At 35.0% G+C, this 26,103-nt stretch overlaps 1 long non-coding RNA gene across 1 annotated transcript in view; it reads right to left on the bottom strand.

Moving 5' to 3' along the window:
* The window catches only part of LOC133254181 (uncharacterized), a 75,621-nt gene extending 50,715 nt beyond the window's left edge, over positions 1–24,906 (bottom strand). Inside the window, exon 1 of the long non-coding RNA XR_009738590.1 lies at positions 23,977–24,906. This is a non-coding gene — a long non-coding RNA (uncharacterized LOC133254181). The remainder of the gene's footprint in view (positions 1–23,976) is intronic.
* Between the last annotated feature and the right edge of the window lie 1,197 nt (positions 24,907–26,103).

Raw genomic sequence — 26,103 nt, 5'->3', positions numbered from 1 at the left:
TTCAGTTTTGCAAAGTTGTATATGTTTATTAATGTCATATGGATCTTCTCATAGGTTATACACAGAGGTGGTTGTCTCCTGGCTACATGAGTCTACTTTATTTATTATTTCCAATTGTAGTTACATTTTTTCTCCTGACAAATACATCCTATGCAACATAACAAAGTTAATTTTAAGTAGAAGCTCCCAATGTTTAGGAAATATACAATTAAAAGTGTTTGAGGATGTTTTTAAGAACTATGGATTGAAACGGCAGAAAAATATATTCTGATTTGAACTTCATTTTTTGATATCCATTGTCTATCTACCTATCAATCAAAATTAAAGACAGTAATTTAAATTAGCTATGTTAATTAGGTACCTAAACACAATTATGTATGATTGGCAAAGGCAAAGTAAGCAAAGGCAAATTTTCAGGCCCTGCCAAGATTTTAAATAATAATTTCAAATGCTGAAAATAACATACCCATTGAAGAACTTGGGAAATTTTCTTTAGATAAGTTTTAGACTTTATAGAGAGTTCTAAATTCTATAATATTCCAAGAAAGAAGATAAGCATAACAGAGCAGGACAGAGAATGATGGACAGGAAAGATATGGAAGAGTATTCTTAGTCTTCAGGTTACTAAAAATATCCCTTAAGAAATACAATATACCTATAATTGCACAGACCTACTCTGATATATTATATTACAGTGAAATAAAGGAGACAACCAACTGACAGGTTAAAGAGGTATTTATATAAAAAGACTTCTACATATTTGATATGCTAGATCTTAATAGAAGATATGAGATTATAGCTAGTGATACCAATGAAAGCAAAACAAGGAGGAGAGGTGTCAGTGTCCTGCTGATAAATGGATGTACTGGGCTGTCCTATGTAGCCAAAGTTCAAAGTGGATGATCAGGTAACCCAGCATCTATACCAAAAGCAGAGCAGGCCTGGCTGGAAGGGAGGAAGTCAAAGTTCAAGGCCAGGAGAACTGGTCTCCTTGAGATGCCTCCCACTTATGCACTGCAATGAGGACTCTGAAGACCAGCACCCCCACTGCTGATAAAATGGTCTGTGGAACTGGAATAGTGGTCTCCTCTTGAGGGCCTCTGACTGCTTTCTCTGTGCTTTATAAACTAGAATGATTATTCAGGGACCTACAGCTGCCAGGGAGAAATGCCCCGGCCACCCTTGGAGTAGAGCCTCTGAACCTTCATCTGCACAATTACATTTTATCACAGAAACCAAGGAAAACAGCTAGGAATGACAGTGAAGGAAATTCAATCTGTGATAAAAAGTTGTCAGATACTACAAGAGCAAGACATTAAAGAAGATTTGGGTTTTATTTTAGTTAGGAGGTCAAAGATGCACAGATGAAGGCACATACACTATTAGAAGTCATTCAAAGTGAAATGAAACTCATGACACTGTGTACCATTGAGGCACTGAGGATAAAGTGTTTAGCTATGTTTCAGCTATATAGCAGCATGTTGGATTCACAAGGCAAATACACAGTATTTAGATGCTTACTGAATATAAGCAATGGTTCATGGTGTGGAAACACTTATTATTCAAAATATCAAAATCTAGTTGAAGTTTTATAAAGAGGCCACTTAATAAATGTTTTCCGAACTGTTTTCTTTCTAGATTTGGTTCTCTTTCTTCCAGAGAGTGTGGAAACAGATCTACAGTAGAACTCAGAGAAGTCTATGGCTTCATTAAATTTATTGAGGTATTTGATTACCAAAAATCCTGAAAATGAAAAGCTGGATTATGGATAGAATTTAGGAATGTTTGAAGAATATTTTCTTAAACTCACTTCATAGAGTGAGTTTTAATATGTCAAAAGCCAATTGTGAAACAGAAATTAAAAACAGCCAAGAAAACAGCCAAAAAGTCCAGAAGAGTAAAGATTTTTTTCAATAAACTTCAATGGAGAGAAGAGCCCTGATATGGTTCCTGAAATATAGTTTAAGGCCTTATGTTCAAGTCTTTCACATTTGATTGTGAAATAGTTCTGGCTTGAATAGAAAAATATATTGATATATTGCAATAAAAAAACAAAGCTTATCTCTGAAGAATATATTGGGACAACCTAGTTTTTACAGCCCAAATAAAAATTAGGGCTTCCCTAGTGGTTCAGTAAAGAATACAAGAGACCACCTGCAGTGCAGGGACCTGGGTTCTGTCCTTTGGTTAGGAAGATCCTTTGGAGAAGGAAATGACAAACCACTTTATTATTTTTGCCTGGAGAATTCCATGAACAGAGGAGCTATGGGGTTGCAAGGGTTGGACATGACTGAGCCCTAAACTACCACTACCAAAACACTATATATTCCATTTCAACATTTAACACCTTTATATACTTTGAAAGTGAAAGTTGCTCAGTCTTATCCGAATCTACCCAGGTCTTCTGTATTGCAGGCAGACTTTTTACCATCTGAGCCACCAGAAAGCCATTGTATGCTTTTCTGTTAAGCAATTACTGTTAGAAAAATAAATGTGCTTTTAAATATATTTAAATAAAAAATAAACATATTTTAAGGTGAAAAGAAAACATATAGCTGAATCTTGCATATTGAACTGTGTTACACATACAGAAAACATTAACTCTGTAGAGAAATAGGCATGCTGTTGGTAACTGCCTAATATAATACATGGATTAGTCTTTGAGTCAATAATTGATCATTAAGTGCAAGTAAATAATTTTGGTTATTGGCATGGGAATAAATCAATAAGTTCACAGAACTATTCAAACTGGTACTAAGCAGTTAATAAGTATATATGAACCTATTAAAAAATAGCAATTCTCTGAAATAATGCTATTTACAGCAACATGGATGGACCTACACAGTTTCAGACAAAGAAGGAGAAATATTATATGACATCTCTTATATGTGGAATCTAAAAGGAGAGGATACAGATGAACGTAACAAAATAGAAACTCATAGACTTAGAAAATGAACTTATGGTTGCCAGGGGGAAGGTATAGTTAGGGATTTGGGGAAGGTCAGGTACACGCTGCTATATTTAAAGTGGATAACCAATAAGGATCTACGGTACAGCACATGGAACTCTGCTCAATGTTATGTAGCAGCCTGGATGAAAGGGAGGTTTGGGGAAGAATGCATACTTGTATAGATATGGCTAAGTCCCTTTGCTGTTCACCTGAAATTATCACAACATTGTTAATTGGTTATATAGCAATAAAAAATTAAAAAATAAATTAAAAAGCAAAAAAATAGCAATTTTCACTTTAACTGACTCTTTTCAACCATGCTCATTACTCCCCAAGCAGTTTAGGACATGAGCCAAATTTACATAAACGTTAATACTATGAAGGGTAGCAGGATGTCCCAGCCTGAAGTATGCCTCTTTGGCTTAAAGATTATTTTGAACTGTTTTGAGAAACAGTAGACATTAGAGGAGCTCTGAAAATAGAGGAAAAGTTATCCTTTTATAAGAGAAATTAACATTTATAGAAGATATGTCCATTGCTAAGGGTGTCTTCCTCTCTGTACCAGGAAGAGAAAGATAATTCTAAATCACAAGAGAAGCTAATCAACAGAGACTGCACAGACTTAAATCTCCATTACAAACCTCATCCTTGTTTAGCTTACTTTTCCTGGAACACTGTCAACAACTGGCCTCCTCTACAACCTTCCCTTTTTTGTCTTTAGCTAAAGATGAAATTTAACTGGTTACTTAGGCCACAGAACTACTCATTTAGGGACATGAGCATCTTCTTGCACCCAAATTTTCCTACATTTAGTGTCGGCTGTTTTCTTGACAGTGAAGCATTTCTCATAAGTGCAGGGTGACTTCAGTTTAGGTTTGTGACATGGGCCAGGCCACTTGTGTGGCCTTCTTTTTGTAGGTCCTTAAATACAAATAATATTAAGAAAATTTACACTGGTGCACTGGGACGATCCAGAGGGAGGGTATGGGGAGGGAGGAGGGAGGAGGGTTCAGGATGGGGAACACAGGTATACCTGTGGCGGATTCATTTCGATATTTGGCAAAACTAATACAATATTGTAAAATTTAAAAATAAAATAAAATTTAAAAAAATAAATTAAAAAAAGAAAAAGTAAATTATTTTTACATTTTATGAAATGTTATTTCTTATTTACATTTTAAGAAAAAAATGAATGCTAATATGGGAGATAATTCCTTCAGAGGAAATAATAGGGCTTATTAATATGATTTATGTACTTTTTCTTTTAGAAAGTAAGTACAGTTTATATCATACCAAGAAAGTAATTGTGTTCATATTTTAACTATAGCTGCCTTTGTGAGAGATTCCTCATGCACTGGATCAAAATGAAATTTAAACAACTAACCATTCTTTTTTTCTCATGTTGGAGATATTTCAAATGAAATTTTAAGTATAATTTTTCCTTTCCTTTTATGAATTTTTGCAAGATATTCATGTTTATATTTAAGTCTCCTTCATTCAAAGGGGTTCTACTTTTACTGTAAAGGTCTTATAAAGTGTAACTGTAATGTATGGTAATGTTGATATGCATTATTTATAACATTAGTTTCATATCACACAAATGTGTCTGCTTTACTTGAATACTAAAGAGACATGAATTGAAAATAATTGAAATGGTAATATTTCCATTTAATATTATGTTTTTCCACTGGCTCTTCCACTTTATGTGCTTACAAATCTTATAAAAAAATAATATAGACTATTTAAAATATCCAATAGTATTTTAAAATGCAAAAACCTGTCTATAGTTACTTAACATACCTCTTTTACTTAATAGTACTACACTAAAATTTAATATTATAATTCTCTATAATTACGTGTAAATTTAAAAGCACTGTGTGGGTTGTTCTATAAGAATATATTAAAATGCTGACACTGAATACAACCTATGCATTGTGTATTTTGGATTTTTAGTGCAACTGTATTTGCATATGAGCAATGAAAATGATCAACTTAATTTGCTCTCCTACAGAGCACGGAAGTGACTTTGATTAGCCTATTGAAAACTTGTGCTGCTCCCCTTGAGTTTGGATGCAGGGGGTAAAATTGCCAACATGATGCAGCTCAGTAGGGATCCAAGGTTCAAGGCAATGTTAAAGTTGACTATATTAAAAACAAAGGGCAAGGTCATTGACTAGGAGCAAACAAGTTATTTATACCACAGTTGTCTGTCTTTAAATAATTGATCCATGCTGTTATGTTGCAATCATAAATGTGTGCATATATTTTCCCCCTCATTGTTTATTTAGCTTTTTGCAAATGAGCATTCAAATAATTAAATTAAACAGTGTCCAGTGCTCAAACAGGGCTGCATCTGTTCTCACCATCCAGGCTGGGAAATCTCTTAATTCATGGAACACTGGGTAGAACACTTAAGGTTTTATCTAGGTAGTAGGGAATAAGGAACTTTAGAATGTGGACCACACTGAATTGACCTAAAAGTATAAAAAATAACAATACTAACAAAGATCAACCTATTCCAAGTAAATTAATTGAATCTACTATCCTCAAAAAGCTCAGAAGTGTCTAAGATATAAAAAAAATAGCCGTCACACATCAAGATTCACAATGTCTTGCACTGTGTAGCAAAGAATCATGAAAATATAAATCACAATGTGAATATTAAATTAATGAAAATACAACCAGAATGGACACACATTACAATTAGCAAAGACATTAAAAATGGTTTTTGTAACTATTTTTGTCCATAGGTTTAAACATGTGTATAAATATGTATATACACATATGTTATATTAAATATACACACAGATAAATGAAAATTAATTATAAATATGTCAGTATAAATACTTATTGCATAAACATGGATTTCCTGTCTTTGTCTACTGAATAGGTCTAGAAAGAGTGATGAACACAGCCTCAATGAACACACCCAAATCATATAACTTGGTTTCTAAATACCATTCTATAATAAAAGCAATCAGGGCTCTGATTTTAGGGATTAGACAGAAAATATACAAGATAAGTCCTGATCATCTGATAGTTCTAGAAAGAAAGGAAATGTTCTCAAAGTAAAATGAAAAGAGACATATCAAAGGGAAATAGGGGTAAACTGAGAGAATTCTCTACGGCCACAGAACATTTGTGCAGCAGTATTAATAACAGTGTTGGATTATAATTCAGAGATTACAAAAATATACATGAATCCTTATTGATATAAATAATTTAATAAATATTGTGATAAGAATTGGGGTGCGTGATCTGCAAGAATTGGCATGCAAATCTCTCACTCCTCATGGATAAGTTCCATTTTTGGTATATCTCTCTGATTGTAGGTTACCACACTGTGGGTGGGGTTTTGGGAAAGACTGTGTCCCTTTCTCTCCTACCCATTCTGATGTGTTTCTTTTATCCTTCACTATGATGTAGCTGTTCTGTTAGTTATCAGTTCTCAGAAAGAGTTGTTTCATATGTAGCTGTAATTTTGGTGTCTGCATAAAGGTGAGTCCAGGATATTTCTACTTTGCCAAAAGTATGTCCCTCATACTTTTATTGTGAAAGTCAAATCATTTTTAAAAGCTAGAAAATGTAAAATATAATTTTCTTATATTAAAACTTTTTCATTATTACCTAGGGGTTTGCTGTTATTACATCTGCTCATTTTTAAGGCAGAGAATAAACCCCGTGGATAACTCAACTGCAAGGTAATAAACATTATCACCTGAGAAACTATTAAGGAGAGATTTTAGTGTAAAATTGAATCAGCCTAGACATGTGAGTTACATGCCTATAATTGCCATTTTAAGTGAAGTAGAAATAACTTTCATCAACTTTTCTTCTCAGTAACACATTGTTATCTCTGCTTTGGACTTCTGCTTTATTTTGATCCACATACAATATAATATAATTGGTCTAATAAAGTTAAATATTTATATTTGCTGATAATTTCTTGGAAAACTAATTAACCCCATGAAACATTTTAACATCAAGACATTGAATAACCATTTAATCAAACATCTAAATGCCTCCCTCTCAAATAAAAATGTCATCACAGCACATATGTTGAAATCTCCAGGTTTTTAAACATGGCAATAGATCAAGCACAAAATACACACAGATCCCTATTATACTGCTTCGCACTTTGTGGCAAAAGTTCTTTATATCTGTAAGTATATGGACCTACAATAAAGAATTTAAAATTTTAAATCTATTGTCTTTAAAGCTCATGATCTAAATGCTGTATATCCTGGTTATTAAGTATAATGGGCTCAAAAAAAATATATATATATATAATCAATCTATTTCAAGGAGGTGTGAATACATGTGAACAACACACACTTCCTAGAAAAACATTTGTTAAAAAGTAGATGAATTTCAACTTATGTATGAAATCTTTTTTTTTTTTAAGTTTTAAATCTTAAGCAGTTCAGCGATAAGAACTCTCTGGAAAGAAAATTAATACTCCTTAGTAAATATGAGCAAAATAAAATATTTAAGTAAAAGAAAAGTTGATGTTTTAAATTATGACTCAACCAGTCATGACAAAATAAATAAACCTCCAAAAGCTCCCTTAATCAAATTTTTTTCAAAATCCACTAAAAGTAAGAGCAATTCTCCTTCAAGATCACAAAAAAAACATACACCTTTGAAGACAGAAAACTGAAATCACAAAGTGTAAATACTAATTTTGGTGGGGTGAATTAAAAGAGACACATGCATAAATAAAAATTAAAGTTTAAGAAACAGTTGAAACTTTCACTTTAATCAACATTCTTTTTTATTTAACTTTTTTAAAGAAAAGTGTCTATATATTAAGTTTGCAGATTTTGCAGCTGAAGATGGGGGAATTGTAAAGAGTTTAAATTTTGGAACTCATCCTAGCAGAAAACTTTATGATTAATACTGACTTCCAGAAAGGAAAGCTTTTGAAAAGATTGTAAATAGACTGGTTATGACATTCTACATTATTTTCTAAAATAAATTTTTATTTGGATAATTTATCTGAAGTGATGGTAAGGCAAAGATAGAGACCCCAAGTTTCAGGTCACCTAGCTTGTATGGGAGATTAAACAGAATACTAGACAAATGTGGCTTTCCCTGGTGGGCTCAACAGTAAAGAATCTCCCTGCCAAGCAGGAGATACAGGTTCAATCCCTGGGTTGGAAAGATTCCCTGGAGAGGGAAATGACAGCCCATTTTAGTATTCTTGCCAGGGAAATCCCAATGAACAGAGGAGCCCGGCAGGCTACAGTCCATGGGTCACAAAAGAGTCAGACGTGACTTAGCAACTACACAACAATTAGGTGAACCTATATTAATCTGTTCCTAGTACAAGGCTCCTCACTCCTGAGGTTTCTTTGCAAGCAGAAATTTATGCAGGTAGACTTGAAAAGTGTGAATAAAATATGATATGATTTATTTATTTTTTAAAATTTTATTTTATTTTTAAACTTTACAATATTGTATTGGTTTTGCCAAACATCGAAATGAATCCACCACAGGTATACATGTGTTCCCCATCCTGAACCCCCCTGCCTCCTCCCTCCCCATACCATCCCTCCAGGCGTCCCAGTGCACCAGCCCCAATATGATTTATTACAGATATTAATTTGAATTGTCAGTAAGAGAAGCAACAAGTCAGTTATACCTAGTAGTAATCTAGTTAGACTGAATGTTAGTATGTCAGTAGTTTAGAATTCTTCAGCATAATGTAACACTGTATGTTAATTTGATCTACAGCCTAGACAAAATATTTGCTGAATTCAGAAATTTATACTCCAATGGTGGTCAGCTAGCATTTAATTAAAAAGTCACTTTCTTGGAGGTGGCTACTGGAGTGCTTCATCTATCTTATTTATGACCAGCTCCACTGACTTACTAATTTATGAAATAAGATATTTATAAAATAAAAATGGGCTTACATTAGTGAAGAATGGCTTCAGTGGTTAGCCTTAAAGAGTAGTACCTTCAATTTGGTCCCTAAATGTCTGATCGCGAAAGATGCTAAACCAAACCCTGTGCCTACACTCAATGTGGTGACAGTCACCTTCAGTAAAAAGGACTGAAGTATTCTGGTTTTATATTTATTTTTTTTCTCCAGAATACCCTAAAGGACTCACAGAGAAAAAGATATTTCCAAGTACATAGAAAATAATCACAGCACAGTTTTGTGCTTGCTTGTTAATATATGTCTAAAGGTATGGGAGATTTGGGGGTTATTTTAACCTAGTAGAAAAATGTAATAGAATAGCTAATCTTTAGTATTTTTCTAGATATTGGTGACCACCAAGATCTAGTAAAGAAACATACTTGTGAAGAAAAAATTACTTACATTCAGAAAACTCGACTCATCCCTGTTATACATGCTAACCATTGTTTTCCTTTTTATAGAATTTTCTGTTTGTGTGTATGTAGTTTTCTAACATTTCTTAGAACATGTCCCTGCCTTCATTACTGCTTACATCAATGGATGTTAGAAATGTTTTATTTCATTAAATTTTCTTAAAGTGAGAATCATTTTGATTGAAATAATGAAATCATTCCACAGTTATCCTATTTCTTCTTCTTTTGACATTCTCTTCTTCCAATATTAGATTTTCTCTACAATGTCCTGTGGATCTCCACTGAAACTCCTGTGTTACAAACTAAACCTATGGCCTATTTTTTCTCCTCCTATATAACAGATTTTCTTTCAAGCAATACTTCCCACTCAACATCCTCTTATCTCTCACATCTCTCTAAATGCTCAGGTATCTGCATATATACACACAAAGTCCATTTGTGATTTTTATTCATAATGCAACAAAAGGAAATAATAATCCCTGTTACTTAATTGTTCATTAATAAATCCCATAAAAAAGGAATGACTCAAATTTTTCTTCTAATAAACCACTGAAATTATTAAGTGGATATTTGGGCCTTTTAAAATAATTATTCTGCATATTCCTCAAGATACAGAGAGTCTCTTGTTGCATTTTGAATTATTGCCTGTAATATTCCTTTGAAATTGTCCAAAAATCTTTTATTACGGATTACTATTTCAGCTTTACTAAAAATGGCTGGAGCAAGATCTTAATCATGAATTCCTCACATCCTCTTCAGGCTCTGCAATTCATTGGAGTTCCTTTTGTTCAGATATCCATATCCATACATTTAAAATATATGACATTTCACAGTACTGTTAACCTCTGTTCAATTGATGCTCCTAAGTCTACTGATGCAATTGTTCTCCAGGCATAATCAAGCTAAGTCATACCAATTCAGTTGAAGAAAGTGTTACAAAGCCAAACATAATAATCAGCAAATGTGTTATTCAAATATATGTGTGTGTGTGTATATATATATATATATATATATATATATATATATGAACTGTTTAAAAAATTTACTCTTGATACAGGTATGCTGACACCTCTTATTTAATATTTATGATTTTTAAAAATTTGTCCCTACAGATTATGATTGAAAAATAGTGATGTTATTTTGTTTAATGCATCTAAATTCTTGAACTCTTTTTGCAAATGATGATATTTATCAATGTCTCACTCTAAGGCATTGAGCATTAAAATTGTATACTTCTACTAATCTAAGTATGTTCATATTTAATTTTTAAAAAGTTTTCTCTATCTCCGTATTGTTTGAATTTTGTGTCGGTTTTGATTTATTCCTTATAATTACATAACTTATTTTTAGATATTACTCTTAGATTTAGTTTCTTTTATTATCTAAATAATATTATTGATATTTATTGGAATAGAATACATTTTGCCTGCTTAGCAGCCTCTAAATTTGTGCTGTTGTAGTTAGGCTTACTTGTTAAATTTTCATTTTTGTCTGTATCACTTCTTTGCCACAAAATAAGATTAAATGGGTAAATCAAGTTGGTCAAATCATAGTGTCTTACTCTCCTTGCTGCTGCTGCTAGGTCACTTCAGTTGGTCCGACTCTGTGAGACCCCGTAGACAGCAGCCTACCAGGCTCCCCCGTCCCTGGGACTCTCCAGGCAAGAACGCTGGAGTGGGTTGCCATTTCCTTCTCCAATGCATGAAAGTGAAAAGTGAAAGTGAAGTTGCTCAGTTTCTGACTCTTCGCGACCCCACGGACTGCAGCCTACCAGGCTTCTCTGTCCATGGGAGTTTCCAGGCAAGAGCACTGGAGTGGGGTGCCATTGCCTTCTCCTTAGCTACAGTGAATATTTGTTCCTAAGTTCAAGATATATGAATCAAGTCATTCCAACTACAGTTCTAAAAGGGATAATCTTACTCTTTTTCCTTCTTTAAAAATAACTGCATATGAACAGAAGAAATACTAGATTCATAGTTTCATTATTATGGAAATAGCCCATTCAAAAAGAAGCTGAGTATGCAGAAAGGGGAATTTTACAGTGATTGTCATTCTTATTCAGACTCCATCACAATCTCCCCTCCTCCTCTTTTGTTTAAAATTTTTTCAGTGGATTTCAACCTTGGCTGCATGTAAAAATCTCCAAGATCCTACTCCCAGAGATTCTGATTAAAATAATATGTGCTATATCTTAGACATGGGAATCTTTTGTAGGTTCACAGGTAATTCCAAGTACAACAGTGGTTGACAGACACTATTTATGTGCACACTAAGACAATATATTTGCTCCCTTTCCATGATGCCATAAAAGAGTTAAGAGTTAATCAGTTTTTATTTTCTCTTACTCTAGTTTATCTACTATGTTGAAACCTTTTGAAGTACCAGTTTGAGACATTTTGTTGTTATGTTTTTACTTTTAGTTCTAATTTTTCAACAATTAAACATAACCAGAATTACTAAATTTAGTTCAACTAGTGTATGTATGTATAAATATATATATATATATGCATATCTACACACACACACACACATGCATACACACACACACACACACACACACACATATATATATATAATGTGTATAATCTTTGGTTTTTAGAGTGTTGTTGACAGCTATTTTTTCCCCACTGTGTTGTTGTTGTTGTTTTTCAGTGGCTCAGTTGTGTTTTACTCTTTGTGACCCCATGGACTGCAGCGCTCCAGGCTTCCCTTTCCTTCACTATCTCCTGGCATTTGCTCAAACTCATGCGCATTCAGTCAGTGATGCCATCCAACAATCTTATCCTCTGTAATACCCGTCTCCTCCTGCCTTCAATCTTTCCCAGCATCAGGATCTTTTCTAAAGAGCCAGTTCTTCACATCAAGGGGCCAAAGTATTTGAGTTTCAACTTCAGCATCAGTCCTTCCAATGAATATTCAGGACTGATTTCTTTTTGTATTGACTAATTTGATTCCCTTGCTGTAAAAGGGACTCTCAAGAGTCTTCTCCAACACCACAATTCAAAAGCATTAATTCTTCAGCACTCAGCCTTCCTTATGGTCCAACTCACATCCAAACATGGCTACTGGAAAAAAACATAGCTTTGACTATACAGACCTCTGTAGGCAAAGTAATATCTATGCTTTTTAATACACTGTCTAGGTTTATCATTACTTTACTTCCAAGGAGCAAGCATCTTTTAATTTCATAAATCCAGTCACCATCTGCAGTGATTTTGGAGCCCCAAAAAATAAAGTCTCTCACAGGTTCCATTGTTTCCCCATTATTTCCCACTAAGTGATGTGACCAGATGCCACGATCTTTGTTTTATGAATGTTGAGCTTTAAGCCAGCTTCTTCACTCTCTTCTTCCACTTTCATCAATAGGCTCTTTAATTCCTCTTCACTTTCTTCCATAAGGGTGGTCTCATCTGCATATCTGAGGTTATCAATATTTCTCCTGGCAATCTTGATTCCAGCTCATGCTACATCTATCCTGCATTTTGTATGATGTACTCTGTATATAAGTTAATTAAGCACGGTGACAATATTCAGCCTTGATGTACTCCTTTTCCACTTTGGAACCAGTATGTTGTTCCTTGTCCAGTTCTAACTGCTGGTTCTTGACCTGCATATAGGTTTTGCAGGAGGCAGATAAGGTAGTCTGCTCTCCCCATCTCTTTAAGAATTTCCCCACAGTTTGTTGTAATCTACATAAAGACTTTAGCATAGTCAAAGAGGCAGAAATAGATGTTTTTCCAGAATTCTCTAGGTTTTTTGATCATTGAATAGATGTTGGCCATTTGAATTCTAGCTGAACATCTTAAAATTTTGGTTCACATTTAGCCTGAAGAATTTTGAGCATTATTTTGCTAGTATGTGAAATGAGTGCAATTGTGTGATAGTTTGAATATTCTTTAGCATAGCCCTTCTTTGGGATTGGAATGAAAACTGACCTTTTCCAGTCCTGTGACCACTGCAGAGTTTTCCAAATTTGCTGGCATATTAAGTGCAACACTTCACAGCATCATCTTTTAGGATTTGCAATAAATTACCTGGAATTCCATCACCTCCACTAGCTTTGTTCATAGTGATGTTTCCTAAAGCCCATTTGACTTCACATTTTCCTAGCTAGGAAGCAGTAATTTTCTTCTGGACTACTCTTCTCATATAAAACATGCATACTTCCTTATATTTCAGTCCTCCCTAACCTAAAGGGTTGGCATATGAGCTAGACTATTTCAATCAGACTTTATATCTAAAATGTATATTTCTAGTAGAATAAACCTTGAAGAAAATCAGAGGACCTGAGTTTCTTAGATAAACTTTCAGAAATACTGGGAGACTTTGAGAAATTTTGTAATTTTGAAATTGTCTGAAATTCAAGAAAACCCACATTCATGTTACAGATGGAAAATTTGTAGCTTATTATAATGAACATCTAATTGTATGCATCCACACAATGATCTGTCTATAAAAGATCCTATAGAGCAGCTTAATTTGGAATAGTCAGAAAAATAGAAATGGTCCAAAAATCTATTAACTAGATTTTTGTAAATAAATAAACAAATGGTATATAATAAGATATTATATAGAAATTGCCCCAAAATCTTTCAATTAGATTTTTGTAAATAAACAAATGGTATGTAATAGAATATTACTCAGCAGTACAAAGGAATGAATTACCAGTACATGCAATAACATAATTGAATCCAAAAGTATTTTGTTAAGTTAAAGAAGCCATACACAAACCAGTATATGTTTCATAGTTCTATTTATATGAATTATAGAAAAGACAAAAATAAAGTCCTAAACAACAGATCACAGTTGTCAGCATCCAGGGGTTTGATAAGAGATGACTGACAGCAACAAAAGGGATTAAGAAATCATTGAGGTGTTGGAAATGTTCACACATAATTATATTGTTATATGATTATATATATTTTTTAAAAGTAATCAAATTGTGCATTTAAAATTGGTATATTTTTATTATAAATATATGTTTATATAGTTTTTAAAGGGCATTAAGAAATTTTAAGAAAAAAAAAAAAACTCACTAAGCCATAGCATGTAATTTCCTAGAATTCTGTTCTCCATTAGGGCACAGCTCTAGGAAAATATCTAGTTTCAGCAGGAAAACACAGGCTATAATACTTAAAATATCATGATGAATAAATTTAAAAGAGTGATATCTGAACTATTGATTTGGCCCTATCTCAGAGGTTGTGAAATACATGGATGGATCACCTATTGCCCATGGCCAAATTAAGCCTGTTTTTGTGTGGTCAGTGAGGTAAGAAATATTCATTTTTTTTAAAGTTGTGCAAAAGCAAGCATAGAATATAAGACAGGAACTATATGAAGTCCACATTGTATAAGATAGTTACCATCTGATCTTTTACAGAAAACGTTTGCCTATCTAAGTATTAGCAGCAACATTGGAAGCACACTTTATCGAGCCTTTCTTGCCAAGGTGAGATAAATTCTCCTTATTCTAACACACTTAAGTACCAAGCCTGTTACCACTCTTAACTCAGAATTACTCATGGGGTAAAGGGCAGACAGAATTGGAATAGCAAAACAGATCTCCAGAAAGAATTGCTACAATTTATTTATATCATTGTAAGTATTAGGAAATTTTTTTATTGCCAAGGAGAAAGATTCTAGCTGTGAATATAGATATTAAATGTATATTCTCATAAATGTGTATATATATATACACACACACACACACACACACATACATACGCCTGAAATATAATATATACCTGCATTTGGTGTTCTAGTTGGTGCAGGAAGTGAAAATAGAAAAAAAGAAAAAACTTTGCCATTTGATAAGGTCCAAAAATACTAATTTAAGCCCGGAAGGCAAGTTGAAGTTATAGTCAATGAAATAGATTCTGATCACAATAGGAATGGCCACGGAGTTTGCAGAACCAAAGTGATAACATTTATTTAACTCATAGCTTTTTTAAGAGAAGAGTATTAAATTCTGCAAGAGTCTATGTTGACTTGGCTTTCCTTATTAGGTCTTTAGGAGAGGGTAGAAAGGGAAACGGCTCTGAATTTTATCATCAGAAGTGAAAGAGAAGGACTCAAAATTTTCTATTCACTTCATCAAATCATAAAAATGACAGCACCAATAAATTGATGTAAATCTGTTGAGTCAATGTAGGTCAAAAAATTGATTTACTTATATTTCACTGCAACCATATCCTCAAAGGCATATCTATTTCCTCAAATATATGTTACTAAACATTGAGGTTCAATATATCTGCCTTATTTCATGGTCCAAGGCCATGTGCTCATAACATTTTGACCCATATTCAAACTTCCTAACCTATTCCAGAGACTTTTTCTCAGTGGTAAATTAAATACATAATGAAATTCACTTGACCCTTTATCATACTTTATTTTATTTGCATGTGGCTTTTAAAAAATATTGACCCTAACACAAAAGTGGATTAAAAAGTAGCTTCACTCCTAATATTTGAATGCTCAACAGTAAGAATAAAAATGGAGGTCCCATATATGTTTAACATTTAAAAGTGTAAATAAAACTATCATTCTGTTGAATAATACATCTTCTATCCTCTATCCACCTTGAGAATATCTCCAAAATTGCATAAATGCTGAGATTTGAACTTGCAATTGTTGGCTCTCTTAGAGTTCTAGGCCATAAACATGTTTGATGATTGGTTTTAAAGGGTATAAGACTTCACTGCATGCATGCTAAATTGCTTTAGTAGTGTCTGACTCTTTGTGACCATATGGACCCTAGCCTGTCAGGTTCCTCTGTTCATGGGATTCTCTAGGAAAGAAATTTGGAAAGGGTTGCCATTCCCTCCTCCAGGAGATCTTCCCTAATTAGGGATCGAAACTATTTCTGATGTCTCCTGTACTGGCAGGCAGATACTCTACTGCTAGCGCCACCAGAGTCTGAAATGCACTACTTGGGTGCAATCTCAAAAAATAAAAAACAAAAACAAAGAATGATCTCTGTTCATCTCCAAGTCAAATCATTCACTATCACTGTAATCCAAGTCTATGTCCCAATCACTAATGCCAAAAAAGCTGAAGTTGAACAGTTATATAAAAATCTATAGGAACTTCTAGAAGTAACACCAAAAAAGAATGTCTTCTTCATCATAGGGGACTGGAAATCAAGTAGGAAGTCAAGAGATCCCTGCAGTAACATGCGAGTTTGGCCTTGGAGTACAAAATGAAGCAGGGCAAAGGCTAACAGTTTTGCCAAGAGAACTCACTGGTCATAGCAAACACCCTCTTCCAACAACACAAGAGAAGACTCTACACACACATATCACTAGATGTCCAATACCAAAGTCAGATTGATTATATTCTTTACAGCCAAAGATAGAGAAGCTCTACACAGTTAGCACAAACAAGACCAGGAGCTGATTGTGGCTCAAATCATGAACTCCTTACTGAAAAATTCAGACTTAAATTGAACAAAGTAGGGAAAGCCACTAAACTATTCATGTACGAACTAAATCAAACCCTTTAGGATTATACAGTATTAGTGACAAATAGATTAAGGGATTAGATCTGATAGACAGATTGCCTGAAGAACTATGGACAGAGGTTCATGACATTGTATATGATGTAGTGATCAAGGTCATCCCAAAGAAGAAGAAATGCAAAAAGGCAAAATGGTTGTCTGAGAAGGGCTTACAAATAGCTGAGAACAGAAGAAAAGTGAAAGGCAAAGGATAAAAGGAAAAATATATCCATCTGAATGTAGAGCTCCAGAGAATAGCAGGGAGAGATAAGAAAGCCTTCCTCAGTGATCAATGCAAAGAAATAGAGGAAAACAATAGGATGGGAAAGACTAGAGATCTCTTCAACAAAGTTAGAAGATACCAAGGGAACATTTCATGCAAAGATGGGCTTGATAAAGGACAGAAATGGTATGTACCTAATGGAAGCAGAAGATATTAAGAAGAGGTTGCAAAAATACACAGAAACTATACAAAAAAAGATCTTCATGACCCAGGTAACCATGATGGTGTTATCAGTCACCTAGAGCCAGATATCCTGGAATGTGAAGTCAAATGGGCCTTAGGAAGCGTCACTATGAACAAAGCTAATGGAGGTGATAGAATTCCAACTGAGCTATTTCAAATCCTGAAAGATGATTCTGTGAAAGTGCTCTACTCAATATGCTGGCAAATTTGGAAAACCTGCTTAGTTTTCATTCCAATTCCAAAGAAATACATTGTCAAAGAATGTTCAAACTACTGTACAATTGCACTCAACTCACAAGCTAGCAAAGTAATGCTCAAAATCCTCCTAGCTAGGCTTCAACAGTATGTGAACTGAGAACTTCCAGATATTCAAGTGGGATTTAGTAAAGGCAGAGGAACCGGAGATCAAATCACCAAAATCTGTTGAAGCATAGTAAAATCTAGAGAATTCCAGAAAAAAAATCTACTTCTGCTTCATTGACTAGCCAAAGCCTTTGACTGTGTAGATCACAACAAACTAAGGAAAATTCATAAAGAGATGGGAATTCCACACTAACTTACCTGCCTCCTGAGAAATCTGTATGCATGTCAAGAAGCCACAGTTAGAACTGGACATGTAACAATGAACTGGTTCCAAATTGGGAGAGGAGTACGACAAGGCTTTGCATTTTCACACTGGTTATTTAACTTATATGCAGAGTACATCATGTGAAATGCCAGTCTGGATGACGCACAAGCTGGAACAAGATTACAGGGCCAAATATCAATAACGTTAGATATGCAGATGACACACTCTTAGGGCAGCAAGTGAAAAGGAACTAAAGAGACTCAGGATGAAAATGAAAGAAGAGAGTGAGGAAGCTGGCTCAATACTCAACATTCAAAAGCAAAGATCCTGGCATCTGTTCCCATCATTTTATGGGAAATAGATGAGGAAACAATGGAAATAGTGATAGACTTTATTTTATTGGGCTCTAAAATCACTGTAGATGGTGACTGCAGCCATGAAATTAAAGACTTTTGGTATTGGAAGAAAAGCTATGATCAACCTAGACAGAATTTTAGAAAGCAGAGACACTGCTTTGGTGACCAAGTTCTGTCTGGTCAAAGCTATGGTTTTTCCAGTAGTCATGTATGGATGTGAGATTTGGACCACAAAGAAAGCTGAACACTGAAGAACTGATGCTTTTGAAATGTGGTGTTGGAGAAGACTCTTGAGAGTCCCTTGGACTGCAAGGAGATCAAACCTGTCAATCCAAAAGAAAATCAATACTGAATATTCATTGGAAGGGCTAACAGTGAAGCTGAAATTCCTATACTTTGGACATGTGATGTGAAGAACTGAGTCCTTAGAAAAGACCCTGATGCTGGGAAATATTGAAGGGAGGAGAAGAAGGGGACGACAGAGGGTGAGATGGATGACATCACTGACTCGATGGGCATGAGTTTGAGCAAGCTCTGGGAGTTGGTGAAGGACACAGAGGCCTGGCATGCTGTAGTCCATGGGATTGCAAAGAGTTGGACATGACTGAGTGACTGAACTGACTGAGCACCAACAAGAGTTCACAGGAGGAAGTGACTGCAGATGTGTTAGAAATAGCAAGAGAACTAGAGTGAGAAGTGTAACTTTAAGATGTGACTGAATTGCTACCATCTCATGAAAAAATTTTAATAGATGAGGAGTTGCATCTTACTGATGAGTAAACAAAGTGGTTTCTTGAGAAAGAAGCTGCTCCTGGTGAAGATGCTGTGAAGACTGTTGAAATGACAACAGAGGATTTAGAATATTACATAAATTTAGTGATAAAGCCTTTTCATGGACATGAGTTTGAGTAAATTCCGGGTGTTGGTGATGGACAGGGAGGCCTGGCGTGCTGCAGAAGATGGAGTCGCAAAGAGTCAGACACTACTGAGAGACTGAACTGACTGACTGAGTGATAAAGCAGCAGCAGTATTTGAGAGCATTAAGTCCAAATTTGAAAGTGGTTCTACCACGGATATGCACTGTATGTAACAGGGAAACTCTATGCTATTCTTTATTTGTTCATGAAATAGTCAACCATCGTGGCAAACTTTACTGTTGTCTTATTTTAAGAAGTTTCCACAGCCATGCCAATCTTTAGCAAACACCATCCTTTTTTTTTTTTTTTTTTTTTTTAAATTTTGTTCCCCATCCTGAACCCTCCTCCCTCCTCCCTCCCCATACCATCCCTCTGGGTCGTCCCAGTGCACCAGCCCCAAGCATCCAGCATCGTACATTGAACCTGGACTGGCATCTCGTTTCATACATGACATTTCACATGTTTCAATGCCATTCTCCCAAATCTTCCCACCCTCTCCCTCTCCCACAGAGTCCATAAGCCTGTTCTATACATCAGTGTCTCTTTTGCTGTCTCGTATACAGGGTTATCATTACCATCTTTCTAAATTCCATATATATGCATTAGTATACTGTATTGGTGTTTGTCCTTCTGGCTTACTTCACTCTGTATAATAGGCTCCAGTTTCATCCACCTCATTAGAACTGATTCAAATGTATTCTTTTTAATGGCTGAGTAATACTCCATTGTGTATATGTACCACTGCTTTCTTATCCATTCATCTGCTGATGGACATCCAGGTTGTTTCCATGTCCTGGCTATTATAAACAGTGCTGCGATGAACATTGGGGTACACGTGTCTCTTTCCCTTCTGGTTTCCTCAGTGTGTATGCCCAGCAGTGGGATTGCTGGATCATAAGGCAGTTCTATTTCCAGTTTTTTAAGGAATCTCCACACTGTTCTCCATAGTGGCTGTACTAGTTTGCATTCCCACCAACAGTGTAAGAGGGTTCCCTTTTCTCCACACCCTCTCCAGCATTTATTATTTGTAGACTTTTGGATCGTAGCCATTCTGACTGGTGTGAAATGGTATCTCATAGTGGTTTTGATTTGCATTTCTCTGATAATGAGTGATGTTGAGCATCTTTTCATGTGTTTGTTAGCCATCTGTATGTCTTCTTTGGAGAAATGTCTATTTAGATCTTTGGCCCATTTTTTGATTGGGCCATTTATTTTTCTAGAGTTGAGCTGTAGGAGTTGCTTGTATATTTTTGAGATTAGTTGTTTGTCCATTGCTTCATTTGCTATTATTTTCTCCCATTCTGAAGGCTGTCTTTTCACCTTGCTAATAGTTTCCTTTGATGTACAGAAGCTTTTAAGTTTAATTAGGTCCTATTTGTTTATTTTTGCTTTTATTCCCAATATTCTGGGAGGTGGGTCATAGAGGATCCTGCTGTGATGTATGTCAGAGAGTGTTTTGCCTATGTTCTCCTCTAGGAGTTTTATAGTTTCTGGTCTTACATTGAGATCTTTAATCCATTTTGAGTTTATTTTTGTATATGGTGTTAGAAAGTGTTCTAGTTTCATTCTTTTACAAGTGGTTGACCAGATTTCCCAGCACCACTTGTTAAAGAGATTGTCTTTAATCCATTGTATATTCTTGCCTCCTTTGTCAAAGATAAGGTGTCCATATGTGCGTGGATTTATCTCTGGGCTTTCTATTTTGTTCCATTGATCAATATTTCTGTCTTTGTGCCAGTACCATACTGTCTTGATAACTGTGGCTTTGTAGTAGAGCCTGAAGTCAGGTAGGTTGATTCCTCCAGTTCCATTTTTCTTTCTCAAGATCGCTTTGGCTATTCGAGGTTTTTTGTATTTCCATACAAATTGTGAAATTATTTGTTCTAGCTCTGTGAAGAATACTGTTGGTAGCTTGATAGGGATTGCATTGAATCTATAAATTGCTTTGGGTAGTATACTCATTTTCACTATATTGCAATATAGCAAACACCATCCTGATCACACAGCAGTCATCAACTGAGACAAGATCCTCTGCCAGCAAAAGATAATGACCCACTAAAAGCTTAGATGATGGTTAGTTTCTTTTTGGAACAAAGTATTTTTAAGTAAGATATGCACATTATGTTATCAGAAATATTGCTATTGCACACTTTTTAGACTACTGTGCTGTGCTCAGTTGTTCAGTCGTGTCCAACTCTTTGCAACCTTATGGACTGTAGCCCACCAGGCTCCTCTGCCCATGGGGATTCTCCAGGCAAGGACACTGGAGTGGGTTGCCATGCTGTCTGCCAGGGGATCTTCCCAACTCAGGGCTCAAACCCAATCTCCCACATTGCTGGCAGATTCTTTGCCATCTGAGCCACCAGGAAAGTCCAAGAATGCTAGAGTGGGTAGCCTATCCCTTCTCCAGGGGAACTTCCTGACCAAGAAATTGAACCAGGGTCTCTTTCATTACATGTGGATTCTTTGCCACCTAAGCTATAGTATAGCATAAACATAACTTTTGTGTGCACTGGGAAACTGAAACCCTTGTGTGACAGACTTTATTACAATATTTGCTGTATTGCGGTAGTCAGGAATGCAACTCACAATATCTCTGAGGTATACCTGTAGTATCTTAGTGTTGATAACAAATTACCACAGGTCAGGTAGCTGAAAGCAGCAGGAATTTATTCTCTCATAATTCTGGAAGTTAAAAATCAGAAATCAAGGGGCTGGCAGGACTATGCTCCCTCTGAAAGTTATTGGGAAGCACACTACTTGATCTCTTTTAATTGTTAGCTCTGGATAAACCTTGGCATTTCATACCTTGTAATTCCATCACTCCCATCTCTGTCTCTATTGTTATCATGACCTTCTTCCTCATATGTATCTCTGTATCCCTTCTCCTCTTGTATAGACAACAGGTATTGACTTTATGAGAAGGCAATGGCACCCCACTCTATTACTCTTGCCTGGAAAATCCCATAGACGGAGGAGCCTGGTGGGCTGCAGTCCATGGGGTAGCTAAGAGTCGGATACGACTGAGCAACTTCACTTTCACTTTTCACTTTCATGCATTGGAGAAGGAAATGGCAACCCACTCCAGTATTCTTGCCTGGAGAATCCCAGGGACAGGGGAGCCTGGTGGGCTGCCGTCTATGGGGTCACACAGAGTTGAACATGACTGAAGTGACTTTGCAGCATTGACTTTATGGTACATCTTAATTTAGTATAATTTCATCTTAATACAACTAACTGTATCTGTGAACATTTTGTTTCCAAGTAAGGTCACACTTGACGTTCTGGATAGACATAAATTTTGAGATGACACTATTCAAATAAATATACCTAAGATGTTTCATTTACTTTCTTCCACATTCCTTCTTAAGAATATGCCCTTAATTAATTTTTAGGCCACACTTCTAAGAAATCTGAGATCTAAAATAATTTGATATTATATTATAGTATAGTATAGTATAGTATCATATAGTATATAGGGATATAACTATATACCCCTAATATATAATATATACTTGGTAGAATGAAATATATATATTTAATGATGAAAAGTGTACTTTATCTAGAACATGTTGTATAGGAAATTGATGAATATTGATGTGTATAAATAGGAATTGGCAAAGATAAGAAGAAAAAATATACTATATTAACAAGAGCTTTGTAAATTACTCTTCTATATTGTTTAGGGTATGATTTTTCAAAAAAATAAGTTTATGGAGGGAAATTTGGCTTAAATATTTAAAACTGTGTACTAAGCACCTACTATTTTTTAGGTGGTCAAAACATGCTAGTGGTACAAAACTGACAGAAATTGCTATCCTTAGGAAGCATACATTTTGGCAGAAAAATATATGAAATAATTATACATATATATATATGTAAAATATATATAATGCATAAAAACTATATGTTCTGTTAATTGCTCTGTCACGTCAGACTCTTTGTGACCCATGGACTGTAGGCTGCCAAGCTCCTCTGTCCACGTAATTCTCCAGGCAAGAATACCGGCATGGGTAGTCACTCCGTTCTCCAGGGGATCTTACCAACCAAGGAGCCAACCTGGATCTCCTGCATTGCAGGCACATTCTTTACCATCTGAGCCACTAGTGTGTGTGTGTGTGTGTGTGTGTGTATATATACATATATATATAATATATATTATATATATGCATGCATGTATATATATTCTATTGGTTCTGTTTTTCTGGAGAACACTTTATAGCTATTCAAAGACTTATATTTAAAATATGGCATTACATGTAAATTCAATCGCCCTTACAATTTCTTTCAGTTACATGTTTTGCCTAGAAGAGAAATTTTTGAAGAATTTATTACTTGAAGTAGGGGTGGAGATGGAAAGAGGAGAAAGCAAGTGTAAAGCTACTGTATGGAGGGCTGAGATTTGATGAATTATAGTCGTTACATCCTTCAACTTCAAGAACTCCTATAGACTTAGGTAATTTTCAAGACAGTAAGGAATTCAAAATAAAATATCATATTAAAAGGGAGGAAAAATCTCAACTGATCCATCTCAATTCTTGAAAATTATTTTGCTTACAATTTTTATGTTTACATTGTTTATAATTATGTTCCATTATACTCACTAAAACAGTTTTTTTTTTTTTTTTGGTGCTTACAAACAACAATACTAGGTGAAGTTGAAGTGTTATATACTAAATTGTTGAGCCAAGAAAATACTAATTTTAAGTATTTTAATACTAATTTTAATATTAAGTATTTTAATACTAATACTAAGAAAAAGACTACTCACTGACTCCTCAAATCACAAACAAACTGGAATTAAGGAAACAAATCTTAACTGATCATTTCTAAGAATATATCTATAGCTAGCAGAATATGTAACACAAACATAAGAACTCACCATTCTAGCTATTGCAGATACATGATGTGGATATTAAAGGACAAAACAAATCATCTCTTACATGTGTTAATGTCATAATTTGTTGCTTAGTTGCTAAGTTACATCTGACTCTTTTTGCAGCCCCATGGACTGTAGACTGCCAGGCTCCTCTCTCTGTGGTATTTCTCAGGCAAGAATACTGGAGTAGATTGCCATTTCCTTCTCCAAGAGATCTTCCCAACCCAGGGATTGAACCCACATCTCCTACATTACAGGAAGATTCTTTACCACTGAGTCACCAGGGAAGCCCATTAGTCATAATGTAAATAGTCATTTTGAAATGTTGAGTTTAGATTTTTCTCTACAAATAGTAACATATATCCTATTCTTTACAAATAGCAACATATATCCTAGTCCTAAGTCTGATCCTCAAATTATTTGTTTTTAGATTTATAACTCATTTCTCCAACAGTTCATTCCTTTAAAAAATATCAATAGTACTTCTAAATGAATAAAGAAATTGTTATCTGTTATTTTATGTTCAACACCTCCAGCTCATCTGTGCCATGTCAATACGGTAATGGACAAAGAGAAAGATATAGGAGAATTGCTCTAACAAGTCATTTTTATGCTTTTCAAATTATAATAAGATAAACCATTCACAGATCAAAAAGACTCATGCTAAACAAGTATGGCAATTGTAGATAACACAGTATCTTATTATTGTGATACTCTGTCAAGTAAATGCTTGAAATTAAACCCTTGACCCTAAGAAGAAGATTTAGGGCAGGGATTATGGAGGAAGGAGTGGTAGTTTCAAAACCATTCTTACTGCTATGACATTGATTTTTTATTTGTCTTAATGTTGAAGAAGCAATGCAATGTTAAAACTATTCTCAGTTTCCAAATAGGAAATATTAATCCTTTATGATAAGAAAACAAATAAAAATAAAATGCATTGGTTTCTTGTGTTATTGGTGTCAAAAATTTAAAAAAAAAATGGAATGCTTCAAAAACTTTTGTCTTTCAAAGAAACTAAACTCAAAGAAAACTAAAACAGACCTTCATTTTAATAACATTTTAGTTTCCCATTTTAAACAGCCTCCATTATCACAAAAATTCTCAACTAATAAATGTGTCTAACTTAAATCAGAAATGAAAAGCAATAAACATTTCCTGTTTACCTTATTTTATCTGCTTGGGCCTATGCCATTTTCATTCTAGGAGAATGTACAAGTGTGGAAGCTGAGCAGTTTCAGGTACCTATATGACTACAAGCTTTATTCTAGTATATCAGCTATACTTCCTTACAAGACCAGATAATTCAGAACCCTTGGATCTATAAAAATCATACTATAACATAGAAACCCTCTGAAAGATTTGCCCCTTATTTTCTAATCACCTTCTGAGCCTGTCTCTGAATCTTGCACTAGGAAAGAAGAAACATAGGTTGTAGTAAATTGCGATTAACACATTTCCTGGTTGGAGCACTAAAAGCCATAGACTTTCATTGCCTATTCAATCAAGAGAGGTGTCTGAGATTTAACGAAGAAGTGAAAAGCGGCTATTTTTTCAAACCAAACAAAAGGGTATGTTGATCATTCACTCTTGCTTCTTAGGAAAAACAGACCAAAAAAAAAAAAAAGGAAAAAAGAAAGCAAAAGCAATATATATATGTATATATACATACGGTTGGTGGTGGTGGTTTAGGCAAGTTGTGCCCAACTCTTGCTACCCCATGGACAGAGGAGCCTGACAGGCTACAGTCCATGGGATTCTCCAGGCAAGAATACTGGAGTGGGCTACCATTTCCTTCTCTATATATGTATATGTGTATGTGTATGTGTGTGTATATATATATATATATATATATATATATATATATATATATATCAGATCAGTCGCTCAGTCGTGTCCGACTTTTGCGACCCCATGAATCACAGCATGCCAGGCCTCCCTGTCCATCACCAACTCCCGGAGTTCACTCAGACTCATGTCCATCGAGTAAGTGATGCCATCCAGCCATCTCATCCTCTGTCGTCCCCTTCTCCTCCTGCCCCCAATCCCTCCCAGCATCAGAGTCTTTTCCAATGAGTCAACTCTTCGCATGAGGTGGCCAAAGTACTGGAGTTTCAGCTTTAGCATCAT

Source organism: Bos javanicus, chromosome 1 (assembly GCF_032452875.1).
Source record: "Bos javanicus breed banteng chromosome 1, ARS-OSU_banteng_1.0, whole genome shotgun sequence".
NCBI lineage: Eukaryota > Metazoa > Chordata > Mammalia > Artiodactyla > Bovidae > Bos > Bos javanicus.
This window is presented reverse-complemented; position numbering and strand designations above follow the sequence as displayed.